This window comes from Lissotriton helveticus, chromosome 6, assembly GCF_964261635.1.
Source record: "Lissotriton helveticus chromosome 6, aLisHel1.1, whole genome shotgun sequence".
Classification (NCBI taxonomy): Eukaryota; Metazoa; Chordata; class Amphibia; order Caudata; family Salamandridae; genus Lissotriton; species Lissotriton helveticus.
The window spans coordinates 568,747,838-568,771,359 of record NC_136067.1 but is presented as its reverse complement, the minus strand read 5'-3'; positions in this window follow the sequence as shown (position 1 = coordinate 568,771,359).

Here is a 23,522-nt window from a genome sequence, read left to right as displayed (position 1 = left end):
CTGATTCGCATTGCTGACAGAAGGTCGTACCTGTTCGATGCTGCTTTCATCTTGAACTTCACTACCCATCAATCGTAGTGGTGAAGCTTCCACGAATGCCGTCATCAGGATTGGGAGCCTTTGAGGGCAGCACAAAGCATGAACCTTGATCGGGCTCAACAATGTTTCTGCATCCATCGGCGCATCCGATTGTAGCGTCAGACAGGTGTCTAACACGCATTCTTCTCCGCATAGCAGACACCTTAATACAGGTAAAACACATCTTTGCCACATTGGTCGAAATGATAGAAACCAAGTCATGTTCAGGTCTCTAAGCCGGGAGAGTCCCAGGATTTTTGATATCCGGTCCCGGTATCCAATGGCTAGGATTGTTTCTTCTCTTGTCGCCAGAGTTTTGTCTGTGACATGGGTTGCCATAACGAAAAATAAGGACTAAGAATAGGATTCCTGCAATTAGTCCCAAGATCAGGGGAAGTCCGCCAAAAATCGAATGGACGAAATCTGGAAAAATACCCAGTATGGCTTTGAATGGTGTTAATGCCATCGAAAATACTGTCTTAAATACCTTTGAGACCCCATTGGTATCAGAAATATTTAAGATTTCATTCAGGATTTCCGCGAAATGTACGGGGGAATTAGTTGATAATAATGTATGTATCTCTGCAGTCGTCCTTGCGACTTGTAGATCATACGTTTCTTTTGATGACGTGAGCCTGGTAGGCGTCTGAAGAAGCACTGTTTTCATTCTGCTTAAAGTATCTATTCGAATAGAAGTAATTTTCAAATCGGGCCATGCCCTTGCCTCCCTGTCTGGGAAGGAGCTGGGGAACAATGAGCGTCCACAGCACTTGACCTTCGCAGTCGTAGTTACTAGATAAGGAGTCCCGGGCATAAGACTACAACATCTACGGTCTACAATAAGAATGTAACTCCCATTATAGAGTCTTTGAAAGAATGGTTCTATTTCTGTTGCAGGTGCGCCTTGCTGGTGACATGAAAGGTTGTATGAATTCCCTTCACAGGCTCCATGCAAACTAATTCCGTTACACAGAAGTGTGCCACTTAGTGACATCGCACAATTGTTGCCACTAAGAAACACTTTCTGTCCTTTATTACTGACACATGCATGTGAATAGGGCAGGTTCCATGTTGTTTTAAGGTACCCCTTTCCCAATTTCTCGTACATGTCAGCCTGTATATATTTTTGGCAGTATTGAAACCTGAAGGTTGAGATTGGAATATTTATTATCCCATGTATTATCCATTCACTGACAGGTCGTTCTGACATTGTCACTGGTAATCTTTCGAGTTTTTCAATGCTCAAGATTGTATAATCAGCACCCTTTTGTGCCATACTGATTTGTCTATCAGTAAGGTTAAAGATTTGGAATAGTGACGTTGTGTTGATTAAACACCAAGGCACATAGCCTGAACGCAGATTTTGTAACGTCCAGCCAAGCTGTACAATAGAACGCAATTGTGACTGACCGTGTTGTAATAACAGTAAGTCTTGCGATAATATGTCGATTGCTGAAGACACAATGCTGTCCAAAGAAAAAATTCTGGAGGACAGAGTCATTAACCCATTGTCCACTACAGAAAGTGATTTTTCCAAATTAATACGGTCAATTTCCCGTATTCTCTCTGCTGTCTCAATTTGAGTAACCTTCCAGGCCTCATTGTATGCTGCATATACAGAGGCTGCTATGAAACGTTTTTGACGCTGTTTGCGTGGTCCCAAAGTGAAATCACGCAAGTCAGCACCATCAGTAAGGAAAGTTAGGTGTTGCTTAATTTCTGCCAGTGTGGAAGTTTGTAGCCATTGAAGGCATAATTTGCCCACACTGTAGGTTGTTATTATCCCTGGGTGATGTCTTTGAGGATATCTAGGGTCTGGCCTGGTCATTTTGAACCCCTGTGTTTTATTCAGGAATCTGTCTTGACAGTTATTTGTATCTGTGGGCCAGATCAACCACTGTTTCCAATCAGGATGTGTTCTGTTTTGGTTTAATATATGGTTTACGTCTATCTCTTCATCTGTATCAGAGTTATTGCTAAACATTGTTGGCTTTGGAATAGACGGTTTATTTAAATCTTTGATTTTGGCTAGGCCAAGACAGGTGGTTTGTTGAACAGTGTCATTTAAAAATATCATTTGTTCTGGGATCATGCAGGCTCTAAACAAAGCTTCTATACCATGTACTTGCCATTCTTTTGTACCCCAAACACTTTTCAATTCAACATTTTTGTCCCAATATTCAAAACCAAAAGTATTCATTTTTTCAAAGAATGAGTCTGAATATAACAATTTTGTGTTGGTTATCATGGTCTTGGTCCCTGTTTTGTTTGACAATTTAAAATAAAATGTTTCAGCATTACTTGTGTTAAAACCTGAAAAATATGAATATTTGTCGTAAACGGTTCTTGAGCTCCCTTTGGAGGTGTTGCACAATGTTCCCATTGATTATAATTTAAAACATTTCTAGGTTGTGCAGATCTATGTAAAAACTGGTTACCATAGTGGTTATAGCAATACATACTATCATAATTTGTAGAACCCTGCAAATAATCATGTTTGGTAAATTTAGCAGACATTACTAAGTCAGACATCATATTATTAATGCTTTCGAAGTCCCAATCATCAGCAAATGAGTTTGGTTTTGCAAAGTCACTCAATGAGATCTTAATTTGGTGTGGATATTTCAGGATCTCGACCGGACCATAAATTTCATAGTCAGTGTTGTCCCAGGCTACCCCACCCGGTATCGGATTGGCTGTGAAGTTGGCTGAAGAAAGTTCTCTTTTCTCAACGTGTGAGGATGTGTGTGGTTTGAGGATCAAGTTGATTTTCTGACTTGCTGTGTCCATTTTAGCATATTTTCCCTCAATGAAGCGTCCCAAAGTAAGTACCATGATGAGCCAAAGTATGAGGATAAATGCACCAAAATCCACCCAAAATTCAATCCATGGAGAAATCAGATATGTTTCTTTCAGTTGTTTCAAAAGTTCCTTAGCTTTATCTTTAAAGGTTTTTGATGATGGCTGTGTCTTTGATTCACTGAAGCCTTCAGAGGAATCATCGAAGTTTATGAAGTAGCCGGATGCAGTTCTGTCAATTGTTCCAATTGGTTCAGGATTTCTGTTTCTTGCATTTTCACTTGTTACTTCATTATAGATTGGTGTGTCTCTGCTAAATGTTTTTATTTGGGTTTTCAGAGGTCTGAGTTCTATTGCATTGCTGCATAGTCCTTGTTGTTCTTCTGTAGGCGTTTCGAATGTGATGAGCCTCTTTGTTAGGACCTCTGTACTGGTAGCAAACCTGGTGTTCTGCTACTTATTGGGAGTCCACTTGGCCTACTGTTTGTTATCGGCCACATGTTGTGGTTTTACCAGGTCGATTGATACAACTCGGTTCTCCTTTTTTCCAGCAAGTGGCGGTAATACAACTGATCTTGTCCCGTTGACAGACAAGACAGGAACTGCTTTTCTGTAAGAAGGCCCAAATTCCTTCTTTACCGCGATCTTCTCCCTGACTAGATCCCCGACTTTTGGAATCCAGACAGGTCTTGCTGGGACAGGTGGTGGTTCTTCAGTGGTTGTTGGCTGTTGTTTCAACTTTATGTTGCTCAGGTCTTTTCTTGTTTTGTTTAAGTCCTGCAAAATAGCCAAACGGTCTTTGATATCAAAGGTTTTTTCTTTCACCACTGAAGTCTGACTATCAATGTCAGAGATCATCATCCTAGTTCCAAATAATAATTCGTACGCACTGAATCCCTTCAGGGAATTTCTTGGCAAGTTATTGAGACTACGTTGGACACTTATTAGATGTTTGACCCACCCAGCTCCCGAACCTAATATCCTTTCCGTTATAGATTGCTTTATGCCTTGGTTTTTTCTTTACACCGTCCCGTACCCTCAGGAAGGAAGTGAGAAGATTCCCGCTGGACTATGCTCATTTGGCCATGTTTCCCCCCAGGCTGGAGGGCTTGAGTGAAAACAATAGTCAAACGTAGCATGCGCTTAGCGTATATGCCATTTAGACCCGCAAATCTTTGTATAACAGTCCGGACGTCAGCCGAGTGCTGGTGATCTACATTATAAGTGGAACTAGCCTGTATATGTTAATCGCAACCCTTCCTTTTTACTCCTGATTTTTCCTGGAGTAGAACGACGAGGTATTAAACTGTTTCTCTCCCCACTGCGATCTCTGTTGCAGTTTGGGCAGTTTTTTACAAACATGGTATGACGCAGGCTCATGCCTGGCCACCAGTACCGTGATTGTAATTCTTCCAGAGAATCTTTTAGTTTAAGGTGTCTGAGACCCTCGCCCATGTGTGCGTCTGCGATTAACAAGTTTCTCCTGTCCATGTTTGGAATCACTCTATCCCCCACTCCAGGGATTCGAGCAAAAGGGACGGAGTTTGCATCGATTATGTATGTATAATTGAGTGGATAGTTGATCGGTAACGCTGAGCAGTCGCCTTTTGATGACGTTTTCACCGCCAGCACTGTTTCACCGTCAATGTATTTTAATGTACGGTTTTTTCGAACTACGGGAGCCGATTTAGTGGCTGCCGCTGCGGCTGTTTCAGCCAATGAATTCCCTACAACGTGAACGCCATCACGCTGATGACTCAGTGAGTGAGTCACGTGAGTCTTTGGTAGTTCTTTTTGTAAAAGAGCTATTTGTTCCCAGAGCAGTTTCTGCTCTATTGGTGCATCTGTGTCATCTTTGTAACCGTTTTGAATCCATGTCTGCAAATCGCTGTTATATGATTTGACGCAGTAATATGAATCTGACACTATAAGTGTCGGAAATTCGCGATCCGCATTATCTAGCGCCATTTTCAATGCTAATATTTCAGTTTGTTGTTCTGAATTAGTTTCTACTGAGTGTGTTTTTGTTAATAGAGGTTTTAGTTTACCTCCGCGCCACACTTCTTTTGTAATCTCACATGTGGGGTTGTATGCTTGTTCTCCCCAAACGGACGGTTGAGCATGTCCGTCTGTATAGATTACACAGGCGTAATGTCGTAAAGGCAGAATGTCGATTGGCAGAGGATATGTTTCTTCATATACTAGATTTTTCAATTCTTCTAGTTCTTGATCAAAGTAGTAGTATACTTTGTCCGTTGTGATTGAATTCACCCATTGTAACCATTCTGGATCCAATGTTGTTGTTGGTAAATTACACGGTGTTGTTAATGCCTCAAAGGCTGATTCAGCTGTTCGGACTGTGATGTGTCTAACGTCTGCTTGATCTTTTTCTCTAGCTATTGCGGTTTGAACTGCATGAACAATTTTTTCTTTGTTGCTGAATTTCTGTTCAGCTTCTGTGTACAAGTGTGATTTGAATGCAATTGGTACCTTTTCTCCCTCATTAGAGGTCAGGTATGTGAATCCACATCTCCCTGGGATGACTCGAATCACAAGATTGCGTGTGTTATCACGTGTTTCTAATTTTGTTTTAATTAGCATGTCTGTTTGTAAGGATCTCAAAATTTCTGTGTGTATTTGAGTCCAATTGGATCTTTTAAAATCTGGTTTAATTAGATCATAAAGGGGTTTGACCCTTTCTGCGTAATTTGCAACGTATGTTCTTCCGAAATTTAGGAAGCCTAGAATCGACTGTAAGTTTTTTAGTGTTCTAGGTGCTTGGAGTACGGCACATTTCTCTAGGAAATTGTCAGCCAGGCTTTTGCCTTCACTTGATAACTCATATCCTAAGAATAGGACTGTCAGATGGGCAATTCTGGATTTTTTAAAGTTGAATTTGTAACCCTCTGCAGCGAACCCAAGTATTATGGTGTTCACTCTTTTCAAGTGAGTCTCCAAGTCATCATCTGTTAAGTAAATGTCATCGACATAAGATAATGCTTCATCATCATATAGATGAAGTAATTCTGTTACTCTCGCTGAGAATACCCCCGGGCTGTTCTTGTACCCCTGGGCTAACCGACAGAATTGTTTTTGAGTGCCATTTACTGAGAATGCAGTTAAATATCTGCTCTCTGGTGCTATGTTTTGACAAAAGAATCCATTGGAGATGTCTAAGGTTGTTTTGTATTTTTTGCGCACTATGTTATTCATTAGTGCAGCACTGTGTGAGTTTTGCACTGCAAAAGTTTTGCAACATGTGTTAAGGTGTCGGTAATCCAAAACTAGACGATATGAATTGTCTGGTTTGGAGACCGGAAACAAAGGGTTGTTCATTTGTGAGGTGCAAGTTTCAATCACCCCCTGGTATTCTAGCTGATCTAGTATTTCATTTACCTGTTTTTTAGCTTCTTGCTTAATTGGGTACTGCCTTTGTGCAGTAGGTTGTGATTTTAACTGGATTTTGTGAGGAGGGGTGTCCTCATCCCATCCTACATGATTTTTATATAAAGCAGGTGCTAGAGCCACTGCCCACTTTCTGGCAAGTGTGTATTTTTTATGAATTGGAATTTGATTTGAGAAGGCAGGCATAATTACTTCTTCGCCATGAGGGCACTCCCTGACAAACTCTGGTGGCCAGTCTTTTTCAGCTAGAAGGATATCATAGCCCTTGGAGAGATTATCCCAAAATAGTCCCCTTATTTTCCTAGTCTTATCTCCCTCTATACGCAATGTTATTTCGTATATTTTGTGAGGTTTGCTAACTCTGGTGTCCGCAGTTTCCACTTGAAGATATTCATTCGTGTCCACTGTCTCCAGATGATTCATAAGGACTTTGCGAGCTATGCTCACTTCTGCTGCGCTGTCTAGCATTGTCTGAGCCCACTCTCCGTTTTTCATTTGTGTCCTCAGTATTCTCGGCATTGTTAACTACCTTGATACTGGCTACCTTCTTTTTTGGAAATTGTAGTTTCTTTTTTAGTTGAGCAGGTTCCTTGTCTTTGGACTTGGTGTGCTCTTCTCTTTGTTCTGATCGTCCTCTTCTTTCCAATTTCTGCGAGGAAGTCTGAAAAGATTGAGAGGGACGTGTATCAATGTCTTGATATCTATCAGGCTTTTTTATATTATCCCTATTTCTAAGGTTATATCTTTTCCCAGAGGGGTCACTCTGGGGTGACCTGTGTCTTTGGTTCGGAGATTTCTCTCTTCGCCTAGGAGACCTTCCTCTGGACTGGAATTTCTTTTCTTTAGGATTGGATTGTTTGTTTCCATCCCAGTTCTTTTTTGGTGAATTATTATTAAAAAATATTTTTTCTGGACTTTCAGTCAGTTGCGGTTTTACTGGTATTCCACCTAAACTATCTCTACCTAGTTCCTCATAGGATTTTTCTATGATTCTGGCAATTTCAGCTGGTTGGTCTGCTATATCTGTCTCTTTTAACCTCTGGCGGATCGCCACGTTTGCTGCTTCACCTTTTATGTTGGCTAATAATATAGCCGAGACCTGCTTGAAGTCTTTCAGTAATTTCATACCAAGAGTTAAAGCAGGTTCTGGACCGTATTCGTCTTGAATTTGTTTTAGCACATCCGGTATCACCAAAATGGATGGAACACCGTGCGTTTTTGTGTAGATGGAAGCAAAGACTGTACCCCAAGTGTCACAGTCCTCTATGTGTGGTGCGATTCCCATTGGGAGACAGATAGTCAGAATCCTGTGTTTTTCTAGCGGGGTGGTGTCAGGAAACACCGCCTCTATTTGGGTAATTTTCTGTGCCAACCAGAATGGTATTTGTTCCCGTTTAGCCGGTACTTTACCTAGGCAGGATTGGATGTTCTGTGGTGTAATTTTATTTGTGTTCCCCTGGTGAGGGGTCAGCTGTGGAAGTTTAATCGCTGGCTGAATTGTTGATGTCCGCATCACATACTGAACTAATTGTCTATGAATTTTTATTAATTGTTTTAGCTGTGTTAACAGGTTAGCTGCAGACATCCCGTCGATGTCTGGATGTGGTGTGTATCCGGCTAGGACCGGGCACGTTGCTCCTGGTCTACCTAAAGGACCGAGCCTGGTGATGTGATTGTTATGTTTTAGGGCGCCATCAAATAAGAGCAAATGCTCTTGAAATTCGAGTGGTACTTCCACCTCCTCGAAAGGAGTGTACTCATTAGGAGGTTCCTCTATTTTGTAATAGTGGAAGTACTTTGTTACAGCATTTGCTGCTGGAAAATGTATCCATGAATAGTATACCTCTGTCTGCCGATATTCGTGTGCCTCAATTACGAATATGACTGTACCACCTCTAGGTGTCAGTCCATTTTCTATAAGTTTTAAGGTTATAGATTTTCTTTTAATGACCGGGATGAGTATTATCTCCGGGTCTGCATTTTGTAGTGCAGTATCTGCTTCTGCTATGTCAGCTGCTAATCTAACTGCCTCTCTTTCTTCATCACTGTCTGCCATTTTACCGACAGGATGGTTATTTTGTTTGTTTGCAGATCAGGTTTCTTATGGAAACAAAGATTAGATGCACAATATTTTGGAACTGTTTATCCTTCAACGTTGACTATACCAAGAACCATACATAGGAGTTCCCTCCTGCGAGGTCTGGCGGATATAACCTTTCACCCACTCCAGACGTCTTTGGAGTATTTGGGAAAAGGGGTCTGAGTGAGAAAGCACGACTGAGTTACTCTAAATGTCTTACGTTAGTTTTATCGCCCTTTCCAAACGCGTTGGGCGCCATGTAGTGTAGTTCCTATCTTCCCAATAGGCTCTGCGCATTGGAATAATACCTACAGCAGTAAAGGCCTAGGCCAGACGTTAACTAGGTCTACTACTGTCGGTACTAGACTTAAAGTTTTGGGTTTGCCAGCTTAGCTCAGAGTTCACTAGAAACTTTCTCGAATGTTCAAGGAGGACTTAACTTCCCTGATTAGACAAGAAGGGATTTAGTTTCTGACAACCATAGAACATGACAACTTTGCTCTCCCCTAATCAAGAGTCAATCTCGAGAGTCGTGTGAACAAAAGGCAAATTATTTTACTCAGTCAGTACGTGCATTCTTAGTCTCATCAGAATGTAGAGAAAAGGAAGAGACGGGCGTGTTCAATAAAAAGGTGTTATTTATTGATCAGTCTCTTTTCTCATACAAGAGAAATGGATCGATATTATTGCAATACTTATAGTTAAGTAAAGTGCATATATTAAGAGCAGCAGTATAAAATAATACTGTAAAAACATTGATATGGTTTCTAAGCCATAAGATGTTTAAAATGAATAAAATATATTACATACACATATACATTTGACTAAACGTACTCAACTGGTGTTTCTAGATACGCCTACCCCGTGTACCTGACCTAAGTCTAATACGAGGGCGGGAATAGATAGTTACAGTTTAAGTTAAGTTTGTTTTTGCCAAGTGAATAACTAAAGAATTCTCTGTGAGGGGTTATTCAGTTCTGTACCTGGAACTTAGGATGAATGAGGAATGGTATCTCTCTCTCTGGTCTCGATATTCCAGGCTGCCTGCGAGGGCTACCCGAAAACGCCGGTGCTGGATTCTCGGCAGGAGAAAGCAGCTTCTCTCAGCACGTCAGGAAGGCGGGGCTGCTGCCAGCGGGGTCTGCTCTGCTCTTGGCTTCGGCAAGTATGGCTGCTCCGTCTCGTCACCACGCGTGTGTTTGCATATGGCAAGATCGGTAATATTTATACCTTTAAGGTGCCGAGATTGACGTAAGGATGGACATAGATACGTCAATAGAGATGTCATACGATTTGCTCGTTAGCACATTCTTTTACTAAAGTTCTCGGTGAAATCAAAACAATGGCCGCAGGGTTTTGCCCAGGTTGTCATAGGTTTGATTTGTTATGAGAACTCCGTATGCCTTATCAGGGGCTGGAGGAATATCGCTTGTCTAATTAGATCGCAAGCGTTATGACCTAATCAGATAACGCGTTCCTGTGCCGTAGTGTGACTGCGTCAGATAACGGTATCTGCATCATGGGGGTTTTCTGCCTCATGGGCTGACTGCTAGTTAACTTGTTGGTCTGTTTAACTAGAATAGGGTCAGGAATAGGGGGATCGATTCAGAACCTATAGGAATACATGACAGTCCGACGGGTTTGGGTACACAGATCCGGTCCGACGTGTTCACCTAGGTGGATACGGTATGACATGTCTCTTTAGGAGACCGGTATGTTCTGTACTGTTTTAGCAGTGCATCCAGTAATTCTAGTAAGTCTGTTCTCGAGAAATTCAAGCATTATGTTTTCAATGTATTAGGTAGTATTCTGTTCGAACTGTTATTAATGTGTTCTTGATGTCGTGGTATGAGTGATTGTTTTGCTATTTCATTACTGTGTTCATTGTGTATTGTGTTCAAGTTCAAGTACGGTTCAAATATGCCGCTGTTTTCGAAGTTACGTCAGATAAAAACCAGAAAAGGGTTACTCGAAGAATCAGTTCCTGTCCCTCCCAGGGACAGTCCTGGACATTTCATGTATCATAAACATGGCTTAGATGCCATACTGTATCTAGATTTATGGGTGGACTACACCAAACATCTTGAAGAGAAATATAGATGGCCTGTTTCAGGAACATGGGATGCCGAGTGCATCATGAGAGTAGAAGAAGCATTATGGAAAAAGAAAGCCAGACAATCCCAGAAAGATGCCATAGAATTATGGCGTAAAGAATTGCATAAAAGAACAGAAAAGGAATTCAGAAAAGCCGAATTAAGTAGGGAATTCTCAGAAAAAGCCCAAGAAAGGGAATTACTAGAAGAAGGTGAACGAGTTAGAGCAGAACAGTCAGACCGACAGAGAAATGCCCTTATTAAGGGTATGTATCCTCTTCTCGCCGAGGGCTTGCCTAAAGCGACCCCGGAAACGTCCTGTAATTTACCGCCACCCTTGGTCCCGACTAAGCTACGTCATAAACCGACTGCAGCTGACATTTTTCTTTCTTCCTATTTAGATGACACTGTCCCAGAATATGCAAATACGAATCCTACCCCGCCTGTTCAACCTCAGCACCCTGTTGATAATGTAATTACTGTGCCTCCAGCCGTTGGTCCCGGGAATCCTGTCCATGTGCCAGTACCCCAGGACCAACCCACTTTACGTACGCCTGCTTTACCAGTCACGTTACCAGTAGCCGCAAATTCAGTATTAATTGACGATTCCAGTTCAGGAGGGGCAGGGGGAGGTATTCCTATCACCCCGCCTCAAACAAAACGCCTGACGCTGAGAGATGCAGCGTTACAACGTACCCCGAAAGTGACTACGTACGAAGCCCTCAGAAAGTATTTCAATGAGTGCGGATCTGATTGTAGATATGATCCAGTACCAGGTGAAGATAGTATGATAATATATTCCATACGCTTACGACGAGTTGCAAGCTTCTTGGTTACCATATCAAATATGAAAGAACATCTAGACAGAATATATCATTTCATCCGAACAGGGGAGAAACCAGAAAGTATTCACGAAGCTATGGTACACAGAAAAGTCGAGATTCAAGGCATGATTTTGCAATTTTTTATAAATTGTTTAATAAGAGAACAGGATCATCCTGATAAAAATCCAGAAGAGATGAGAGTCCTGACCAGATGGAGTGACAATATAGCAGAAGGAAAACACAAGACACAGAATAGTATAGAAACCATGTACAGAAAGATTCGTAAAGAAATTATAGGCATACACGAGAGGGAGAAAGCAAGAATAATAGCAGAGAAAGAGAATGACTCTTCAGACGAAGAGGTAGACAACGAGAATCCCTCCAGAATAGCGTATGTAGGTAGGACGAGACCTTCTGATAGACACACACGCCTAGACTACAAGAAAGCTTTTCCTCCTCCCGTACCAGAACAGTGTTCTCTTGAACAATTATTTCAGGCTACCGATAAAGTTCTGAAACTACGAATAGGTTACAGTGAGCTTAGTACCATGCATGAACAAGAACTCGCCCGATCAGCAGTCCGATGGACTAGTGATTCTACCACGTTTCCAGACGAAGTAGTGGCTCAAATGTTTCTGAAACTACCGCCAGCCGAGCAGCGACTGGTGGGTATGTACATGATCCAGCACCTTATTACACTGTACGAGAATCAGCACTCTGATCCAGGTCCCTTATATAATGTACTGAACGAGTTACTCCTAAACAGATGGAAAGGTCTAGGTACCGATTTAATTAGTGTCATTTTAGAACAACGCCACAAATACAGAACGTTTCTGACTCCGCACTTTGTTTCTGTTTCACCCCCTTTCTACATAGATAGACAGAATCCGTTACGAGAAGTGCATCCTGTTAAAGGAACGGGGGGTGAGCTCGAACGAGTATTTGTGTACACCCCTATAACGAAAATAGAGCTACTAGAAATGAAAAAGTTAGTGCCCTGTCACGATGAAGATCCAGCAGGGTTCCACCGAGAGTTAAAAGACATGCTCCGTATGGGAGAATACACGTATCCTGATATCATCAAAATGTTAAAGGTCCTGTTGCCTGCGGGCATATATGAAAAACTCAAAGAAAAAGAATGGGAGGTGGGAGAGAAAAAGATTGACTGGACAGCGTTAGAGAACGAAGATAATACACGAGTCCCAGGTACTGGTCTTGGGGATAAAGCCAAAGAGTTGCCCGAGTTGTTAATACAAGTCTTGCCAAGATTACTAGCCACTAAAAAGGAAGACTGGGACGCCATCTCAGCCTGTAAACAGAAACAGGACGAAGACACTAGTGATTTTTATTCCAGATTTGAGAAATGTTTCATTATTAATAGCGGTCTGAAAACAAGTAGTGAGTCGTATCCACATCTTTTTGTTACCAAACTAGTTGAGAATTCTTTACCACAAGTAAAAAATCGAGTATTGAAAGTCGAGAGTACATGGCAAGCTAATACCCCGTCCCAAATGCTACAGATGTTACAGTATCACCAGAACAGAATCAGGGAGGAGCAAGAACACGAAAGAAGACGTATGAAAGATACGAAAATGAAAGTACTAGTTGCACAGTCTGTTCCATCAGATAGTCAGAAGAGGGGTACGAATCAAACTAGTCATTCTGCAGCTCCCGTTAAAGGGACATGCAATTACTGTAAACAGCCAGGTCATTACATAAACGAATGTGCAGTTCTGAAACATAACATAGCTACAGGTAAGACGAAAGAGAGACCGCGTCCTCCTAGACAAGAACATGTTCCGCAAAATACGCAACCACCGCAGAACGCACAACAGACAGTTACAGTACCGCAGCCTATAGCTGCCACACAACACGTTACACAACAAATGTACCAGTACGCACAGTCAGATTATCCAGAATATCAGCAGTATTCATGAAATAGCCTAGAGAGGGAAGTTGGCTTGCCTCTCATCGAGGTTCCTGTAGATCAAGAGGGTCCCTATGTACACAGTCAAGTATTAGGGAAAGACAGAAAGTTTCTGATTGATACAGGGGCAAGTAGGACTACCATCAGTCATGACGAGGTTCCAGGGGCTCCACTCTCAGGCTCAAGAAATGTTTCCCTGGTATTTTCAGGAAAGCCGATTGTTAATGAAATATCGAAACCAGTTTCCCTAGAAGTTGGTCCATTGTCCCGAACTACAGACTTGTTGCTTACGAAATCCTGTCCTGAAAATGTACTGGGTATTAAAACATTGAAAGAGCTAGGTGCCGTAATATGCTGCTCTCCGGAAGGAGTGAGATTGTTTTTACGTGATTTTAAAGGTCATTTTGTGTTACGTGATTTTGATCCAAGATTACTGAATGTACCACAGCATTTATGGGCGCAAGGTCCCACTGATGTAGGTTGTATGCATATTACACCATATCGTGTCACTCTGAAACCAGGTGTTGTATTACCACGAATCCGACAGTACAAGTTACCCCCTGAGGCTGTAGCAGCCTTATCGAAAATAATTGACGAGCTCATCGCTCAAGGAGTAGTTGTAGAAACTGACTCCAATGTATGTAATTCTCCTATCATTCTGATTCTTAAACGTACTGACCCAAATGCACCTCCAGTTTATCGATTGGTGATTGACCTTCGAGAACTTAATAAATGTATCATACCCCAGTACCCAGTGGTTCCAGATATCTCTTCCCTATTGACTGCCATTGATTCTGAAGCTACGTTCTTTACTGTTATTGATCTCAAGAACGCATTCTTTAGTGTCCCCATTCATCCAGACAGCCAGTTTCTTTTCGGATTCTGTTTAAATGGAAGAAGCTATAAATTCACACGAGCACCTCAAGGTTTCACAGAAAGTCCTAGTATTTACAGTCAAGCACTTAAAAGACAACTAGACAGTATTCACATGCCAACTGACACTGCCCTGCTCCAGTATGTCGATGATCTACTGATCACAGCCCGTACAGAACGTGACTGCGAACGTGCGTCACTGACAGTCTTGTATTTCCTGGCAGACATGGGGCACAAGGTGTCCCCTTCCAAACTGCAATTCTGTGTCCAGCAAGTGGTATACCTTGGACACTTACTGTCCAAGAGGGGTAGACAGTTGACACCAGACCGTATCCAGTTAATAGCACATCTTCCACAGCCCAAGACACAGAAGGAGGTACGAGCTTTCATCGGCCTCACTTCTTACTGCAGACAATGGATTCCTCAGTACGCATATCTAGCCAAACCACTGATACAGTTAACGACACAGGAGGCAGCCACATCGACTGTCCTCCCTTGGACCCAGGAACATACACTTGTTTTCAATGAGTTAAAGAAAGCTTTATGTAATGCGCCTGTGTTAGCGACACCAAACTACAGTAAGCCTTTTACACTTTTTGTTACTGAACGTGATGGTACAGCATTGTCTGTTCTCACACAAGATCAAGCAGGACAACACAAGCCTTGTGCTTATTTTTCTAGCACATTAGATCCAGTAGCCCAGGCTTTGCCTGCGTGCCTCAAGTCAGTTGCAGCCACAGCTCTAGCTATCAGACAAAGTGATTCCATAGTGTTAGGACACTCCCTGACAGTACAAGTTCCACACTCCGTGGAAGTTCTTTTAAACCGAACACAGACTCAACACTTGACAATTGCACGTTTAACAGGATATGAACTGACACTGTTTCAGCCACATATAGACATCAGACGCTGCAACATTTTAAATCCTGCTACATTGTTACCCTCGAATACATCAAATCCTGCCACACATGACTGCGTGGAAGTTATTAACACCATGACAAAGCCAAGACAAGACTTGACGGACATTGCATTACCTGATCCAGACCTGACACTTTACGTGGATGGTTCATGTATGAGAACAAGTACAGGAGAGTTAGTAGCCGTGTATGCAGTGACTACTGAAACTGAAGTTATAGAAACAAATCGTATTGACACCCTGTCTGCTCAAGCAGCAGAGCTCATTGCTCTGACCCAAGCCTGCATACGAGCTAAGAACCTGAAAGTAAACATATATACAGATTCACGTTATGCATTCGGAGTCGTTCACGACTTTGGAGTCCTTTGGCAAAAAAAGAGGTTTCATGACCTCTCATGGAGCCAAGATTCAGCATGGCCCCCTCATTCAAGCTCTGTTAGAAGCAATACATTTACCGAAAGCCATTGCCATTATGAAGTGCAAAGCACATACGAAAGCCACTGACACCATTTCCCAAGGCAACGATCTAGCAGATCGAACAGCCAAGCTTACAGCTCAGACTCCAGTCATTCCAGTTAACATGACAAAGACAGATGTTCCAGACCAGACGACTTGTATGACAGTTAAGGATCCTACACAAGACGTACTAGACATACAGTCACATGCTACCCCAGACGAAATCAAGAAATGGTCTGAACAAGGAGGGGTCCAGACAGATCAGGGATGGTTGACGAAGGGAAAAGCCACATGGTTTCTCCCCGACTCTATGGTTCAAGTCATTATTAACACCGCACATAGTCCAGCACATTTAGGAGAAAAAGCCATGTTAGACAGCATCCAGAACCTTTGGTTTAACAAGCATTTACGAGCAGCAGCCAAGCAGAAAGTGCGTACCTGCATGATCTGTTGTCAGTTCAATCCAGGAAAAGGTGTTCCGGTGGAACAAGGTGGGTTCCATCCTCCTGACCACCCTTTTGAAGTCCTCCAGATGGATTATATTCAGATGGATCCATGTCGAGGTTTCAAGTATGTCCTCGTAGTTGTATGCGCTTTGTCCAGATGGACCGAAGCTTATCCAGTTCCAGATTACACTGCCGCGACCACGGCCAGGCAGTTGGTTCGTGAGTTTTTCCCACGCTATGGTTTGCCCAGGGTCGTGTATTCAGACAACGGTCAGCCATTCTCATCCGAACTCATGAAACAAGTATCTCTTCTGTTAGGGTACCAGTGGAAGTTCCACTGTGTGCGACATCCCGAGGCAGCTGGCTTCGTCGAGAGACATAATCAGACTCTGAAAATCCGCATTGCAAAGGTCTGTGCCGAGAAAGGTGTAGATTGGATGGTAGCCCTGCCAGTCGCCCTTTTTTACATGAGAATGGTCGCTCACTCCCGTTCAGGTCTGTCCCCTTTCGAGGTTGTATTCGGTCGTCCCCCGAACATGTGGGGTACACCTATGCCACGTAAAATTACTGATGTTGACAGTAATATGCTGACAGATTACCTAGCTTCCTTGATGTCTGCACTACTCTCTTGTCGTTCACAGGTCGCGGCTGCTTTTCCAGACAACACCCAAGTGAAACCGCACGAGGTCATTCCAGGCGACCTCGTTCTAGTGAGGAACTTTGATCGTTCAAGTCCGCTGGAGCCCCGCTGGAAGGAGCCGAAACTTGTTCTGATGACCACAAGGACCGCCGTAAAGCTAGAAGGAAGAAAAGGGTGGCTCCACTCCAGTCACGTTAAGCGTTTTCATGGACTCCGTCCAAAGACTTTTTTCAAGGACTGCCCCGATACTGACTCTAAACTCCCCCTGTTAGAGAAAACTCCGCAGCAGGAGTATAAAATCAAGTTAAGGTCTAGCAAGTCAGACAGTTTAATTGTTTAAGTCCCTCTCGGGTGAAGCGGTTAGACAGGTTCCTGACATGTATGAGATAGACCCCCATAGTGAGAGAGTTAGACGAAACTCCAAGAAAATACGTTATTGTAAAAATCTGCGAAGCAGATGTATTATTACGTTATTGTTTATGTTATTTCTGAGTCTTACGATCACATGTATAAGTTACGTTTTACATGTATTTTTTCCTCCTCTTGATTCACATGTACATCTTTCCTCTAATAATACAGTAGAGCACACTTTTAGTGAACTACCTCCACACGAGTTATCCTATCGACTTGCCATGCGCAACAATACTTTTATACGAATGTTACACTATTCACACCAGACTAGCAATGCCACTAATTGTTGGGTGTGTGGTCGACTCCCCCCTTTCCAGACACCGAAGGGAGTTCTGCCACTCTTTCCCTATCCGTTTTCACACAATGGGTCGTGTGGAGCATGGTTTACGATAACATCATCCCTAGACGATAAGTCCCTTCTGAATAGAACATGTTTCCCAGACAAGGAAGGTCTTTCCCATAGGACAGGGTTAGATCTAGAAAATGAAGTATATGATCTAGGTAATTTCTCCTCGAATTTCATGGTTTTGAATGTTCAGTCCGAGACTACTCCAGACTTGCCTGCTATTACAGTTCTACCAGTAAAAGGCGAATTATGTGTTAGAAAGAATGGTTCGGTACATCTAGGACACAGTGATTGTACTACTGTGGTCAAGTACAGTGACAGTGGGAAATCTACTTTCAAAGCCTCACGTCATTCATATTTTGTATGTGGTCAAACCGCATATGTACGTCTGCCCCTAGATTGGGATGGAACATGTTACATTGCCTTCCTACTGCCACCCGTTTTCCTAGCCCCATCCGATTATCACAGAAATACACATCTAGTACACGTCAGACATAGAAGGGAGATCGAGTCCCCAATTGTCGATCAGACTGAAACTGCATTAGAACAGTATACAGACTTCAATAAAGGTTTCTTTTTCTTCATAGGACCTATCCAGAATAGTAAGCTAATACGTAGGTTAACCAGAACCCTTGAAGCAGTAGTGAATGAGACTACTTCCGCTCTAGGTAACTTAACAGAAGAGCAATCTGCTATGAGATTTGTTGTTCTTCAGAACCGCCTTGTTCTTGACGTCATACTGGCCGATAGGGGCGGAGCTTGTAGAGTCATCGGATCTAGTTGTTGCATTTTCATTCCTAATAACGCACCGTCTGTTTATTCAGCTATAACCAGACTTCATAAGATAGCCCATCAGCTACACCAGAATCCAGGCACCTGGACATGGTCCGGTTGGCTCTGGAGTATAATATCTGCTTGGGGATGGAAACTACTGTTATTCCTAGGAATAGTAGTAATGATCATATTCAGTTGTTGTCTCTGTTTACAATGTGGCCCTGCGATTTGCGGCTTGTGCGCTACCTCTTGTATTCCAAGTCCAAAGTCCCATTCCCAGAAAATAAGAGACGAGCAAATGATGCTCTATGAACAGATAGATGGTCTCATGAATATTGATGTTTCCTGAAGGAAACGTAGGGAACAAGGAGGGACTGAGGAAAATTGAATTTTGCCTTGTCATGTATCCCTACGTGTTCCCCATTATATGCTATATGTGCATGTACGATATGCATATTTATCCCTTGACCGAATAAAGACGCAATTATAGTTGTGTCCAACGTTAGTATGCCAGTTATCCAGTCTCCCTGAAAGCAACAAGTATTAGGCCTATGTTGCCAACGTTTTACATTGTACACGTTAAAGTCATCGAGTTGTCCCCGTTTTTAGGCCTCACAGGGCCTGGACACCAGATTCAAGCTTCAAGTCTTCTGAATCACTCCGAGGAGCGATGCAGCCCCGCCCGTATCCCTGACCCTTCACTTACTCCCTACCAAGCAGCGCAGTGCCCGGCCTGGCCTGCCTGCCTGTCTGCCAAGAATATGTTATGCCTCTAGTTATCAGTTCAGCTCCCCGGCTTCACATTCCTAAGCTAACAAACCGTATAAACATCTTCATCTATAGTCTAGTCTTCCTGTCTCCATGCAAGAGAATTACTGAATTAGTATCCATAGAAGATTCATACCACACGCAATACATGTAGAATATATGCATGCACTAGCCTTAGTGTCAAGTAGCCTTTGCCCTGATGACATTTAGATTCAAGCAACATGTTCTCCAAACACCAGATATCAGATATGCTATAGGTACATGTCGTCCTGACATCCCAGACCTTAGTCTCCTCTTCTAGTGCTAGAAGTCAGCGGCCCCCAGCTCTCCCCAGTTACACGTCATGGCCTGTTTGCGCGCACCAGTAGGTTAAAGGTTCCAGCTGCCCAGGTAGCCCCCTCCATGTATCCACCCATTTATGACACTTCTGTGACGTTTACATCACATGTCTTCGTGCACGCCCTGTGCACGCCTTCTCTTTACGCCCATATGTTCTTATCTTACGTTTGTCACTTGTTACGCCTACTGTATGTAATACAATTGTACTGTTTTACTATATATATACTATGTAATGTTGATGAGACGTTGCAGCTGCCATTCCTTTTGTCCTGTGTCTGTCCCTTCCTGAACCTTTGCAGGTGATGGAACCCGATGGTCCATTGGCTCGAGCCATCTGATTAAAGCCTATTCGACTCAGATACCACGGATCCTGCCTCTTATTTATTGAGCTATCTGTTTCAGTTAATGCCTAGAAAAATAGTACCGGTAATTAATTATTTATTTACCACAGAACTATGATTCTATCCATTGAAAAAAGGGAGACTGAGGTGGTCCTTCAACAGTATTGAGAAATGGTAATAGAATCATAGATCATTCACTGCAATACATTAGTTGCAAATTTAGTTTTTGGTAAGGAAGTTAGGAATATGGATTTAAAGACAGTCAATAAACTTGAGTCAAAATTATTACTACAGTAGGTGATCTGTTTTAGCAAACTATGTGACTTAGTTTGCTTTTCATAAAGTACTAGCAGCCCATCCCGACGTTTTCCGGGTATGAAATAGAATGTGTGTAATGTGTGTATTTGGCAAGGGCAATTTTTGTTTCATTAGAATAGGGACGGAGAAGGCCCAGCTGCAGCCATGGTTGATGTTAGCAGGCGCATGTAATTGGTGTAGTGATCCGCCGCCTGAGCCCGGCTACAGCCCTGGTTGCTGTTAGCAGGCGCGTGTAATGCCGTTGAATGAGAGAGTTATCAGCCGCCGGTAAATCCGTTTAATGAGAGAGTTGAATGACAGCGAGTAGGAGAGGTTGCAGTAATTGTCCCTGCAGACACGCTCATTTGCGTGTTCCCCCACTTGAGGCCCAGATGCAGGCCTGTTTGATGTTAGCAGGCGCGTGTTCCTCCGCTTGAGGCCCAGCTGCAGCCCTGGTTGATGTTATTAGGCGCGTGTACTTAGTGTACTGATCTGCCGCCTGAGCCCCGCTAGAGCCCTGGTTGATAGTAGCAGGCGCGTGTAATTTCGTTGAATGAGAGAGTTAAGTAACAGCGCGCAGGAAAGGCTGCAGTAACGTTACTTACCAGGCCTCCAGGTGAACGCATTTGTCACGCCCCCAGCACACAGCCACAGCAGACGATCTTCCGATTAATGTACAGTACGACCCACATGGCATGAAGGGCGGAACATAGCACACGCCCCCAGCGTTTCTCACGCCCCCAGCATGCCCCTTGATGCGCCGCAATTGCGTTGACATGTCATGAAGGCCGGACACACGGCCCCAGCGTTTCTCACGCCCCCAGCCAGCCCCTTGATGCTGCGCAGCAACGTAATTGGCGCTTGTATGTATGACTCACATGGCATGAAGTGCGGACACACGCCCCCAGCATTTGTCACGCCCCCAGCCTTTATCACGCCCACCAGCACACGCCCACAACACACGATGTGATGGCCGTACCACACGCCCCCAGCGTTAGTCACGCCCCCAGCCCACGCCCACAGCACAACGCAGACACGCCCACAAGGGAATATTTTGCTGGCACGGTTCTTTTACCTTTTAAATGTATAGAGGAGTTGGCCTAACGGCTAAGGCGCTCGACCTCGGACCTGGAGATCTGGGTTAGAGTCTTGGTACCGACGCCAAACATCCTGTGATTCTGGGCAAATCACTTAATCTCCCCGTGCCTAACAAAAATGAATGTGTGTCCTCATGTAACATAACTGGTGCTATGTAAAGCACTCTGATCAGTTCAGGTTAAGTTCGCGCTATATAAAACTCTGCAAAAAAACAATATATATATGGTGGCCGTCTGCATAGCCTATGTCCTTCTGCTGCAACTTCCCTTTCCAACGCTGTATTGGGTGTTGTGATTGGTGCTGTTTGGGCTCTCTCTTTATAATATTAGTATGGATATGGATTTTGTGGGGATTATTAACTGAATCACTAATCTATTTTTGTTTATCTTCTTAATTTCTTTTATCAGCACTAAATGGCAAGAAGGGGGATGTTTCAGAGTGTTTGAGAGAAGCTGGTCAGCTTTCGCCAACCACCAGCACCGCTGCTGAAGGATCTGCTGATCCCAATAAGTCCTTTTATGATCGTTGTGGATTTCTTAGGGTACCATCTGAGGATATTGGAATTTTGGTGCTATGTATTGTGAAGATTCAGTTAGCTAGTATTTGCATAAAAATTACCATTTATGTTTGCTGAGAAGGCTTCCCTTTTCCTGTTTATGCCTAGCTTTCAATCAATCAATCATCAATTTGTAAAGCGCGCTACTCACCCGGTAGGGTCTCAAGGCGCTGGGGGGAGGGGTCCGTTACTGCTCGAAAAGCCAGGTCTTGAGTTGCTTCCTGAAGGAGAGGTGGTCCTGGGTCAGCCGTAGGTGGATGGGGAGGGAGTTCCATGTCTTGGCCGTCAGGTAGGAGAATGATCTTCCTCCAGCGGTGGCTGGCCGATCGTAGCTGGCGAATGGGTGTGTAGAAGGTGAGGCGGCTGTTGAGGTACTTCGGGCCCATGTCGTGGAGAGCCTTGTGTGCTTGCTTGAGGAGTCTGAACCTGATCCTCTTGTTGACGGGGAGCCAGTGCAGGTCTCCCAGGTGGGTCGAGATGTGGCTGTGGCGAGGGATGTCCAGGATGAGTAGTGCGGAGGCGTTCTGTATGCGATGGAGTATTTTCTGTAGTTTAGCCGTGGTTCCCACGTAGAGGGTGTTCCCGTAGTCCAGTCGGCTGGTGACGAGTGCCTGGGTGACTGTCTTCCTGGTTTCGGTGGGGAACCAGCGGAAGATCTTATGGAGAATGCGCAGGGTGTTGAAGCACGATGACAATACGGCGTTGACTTGTCTGGTCATCGAGAGGGAGGAGTCCAGAATGAAGCCCAGGTTTCGTGCATGGTCCGTTGGCTTGGGGATGGTGCCCAGGGCAGGGGGCCACCAGGAGTCGTCCCAGGCGGAGGGCGATGATCCCATGATGAAGACTTCCGTCTTGTCTGAGTTCAGTTTCAGGCGGCTGTTCTTCATCCACTCGGCAACGTCTTTCATCCCTTCATGAAGGCTGGCTCTGGCGGTGGCGGGGTCGTTGGTGAGGGAGAGGATCAGCTGGGTGTCGTCGGCGTAGTAGATGATGTTGAGGTTGTGTTGGCATGCGATGGCTGCGAGGGGGCTCATGTAGACGTTGAAGAGGGTGGGGCTGAGTGAGGATCCTTGTGGTACGCCGCATATGACCTCGGTGGCCTCGGACCTGTATGGCGGGAGGCGAACTCTCTGGGTTCTTCCGGCGAGGAACGAGATGATCCACTCCAGAGCCTTCCCTTGGATCCCGATGTTGCTGAGGCGCTGTACTAGGGTGCGGTGGCAGACAGTGTCGAACGCTGCAGATAGGTCCAGGAGGATGAGGGCCGCTGTTTCCCCGTTGTCAAGCAGGGATCTGATGTCGTCGGTGGCTGCGATGAGGGCGGTCTCGGTGCTGTGGTTGGCTCGGAAGCTGGACTGCGAAGGGCCGAGGGATCCGTTTGTCTCGAGGAAGGAGGCGAGCTGTCTGTTGACGATCTTCTCGATGACTTTGGCAGGAAAAGGGAGGAGCGAGATGGGGCAGAAATTCTTCAGGTCGGAGGGGTCCGCTGTTGGTTTCTTCAGGAGGGCGCTGAGTTCGGCATGCTTCCAGCTCTCCGGGAAGGTGGCGGTGTTGAAGGAGATGTTGATAATGTCCCGGAGTTGGGGTGCGATGATGGAGTCGGCCTTGTTGAAGATGTGGTGGGGGCAGGGGTCGGTTGGTGATCTGGAGTGGATGGTGTTCATCGTGCGGGTGGTGTCTTCGGTGCGGACCGGGGTCCAGTTGCAGATGGTGGTGGTGGGGGGCGTTGGTTCAGTGGTTGGGTGCATGGTCTGTGCGCCGAAGCTGTTGTGTATATCGGCGATCTTGTGGTGGAAGAAGGTGGCGAGTGAGTCGCAAAGGTCTTGCGAGGGTGTGATGTCGTTGTTTCCGGCGTTGGGATTGAAGAACTCTTTGACAATGCTGAAGAGATTCTTGCTGTCGTGGGTGTTGTTGTCCAGTCGTTCTTTGAATGTTGTCCTTTTGGTGGTGCAGATCAGCTGGTGGTGTTTGCGGGTGGCGTTCTTGAGGGCAGTCATGTTTTCTGTGGTCTGGTTGTGGTGCCAGGCTTTTTCAAGAGTGCGGCAGTTTTTCTTG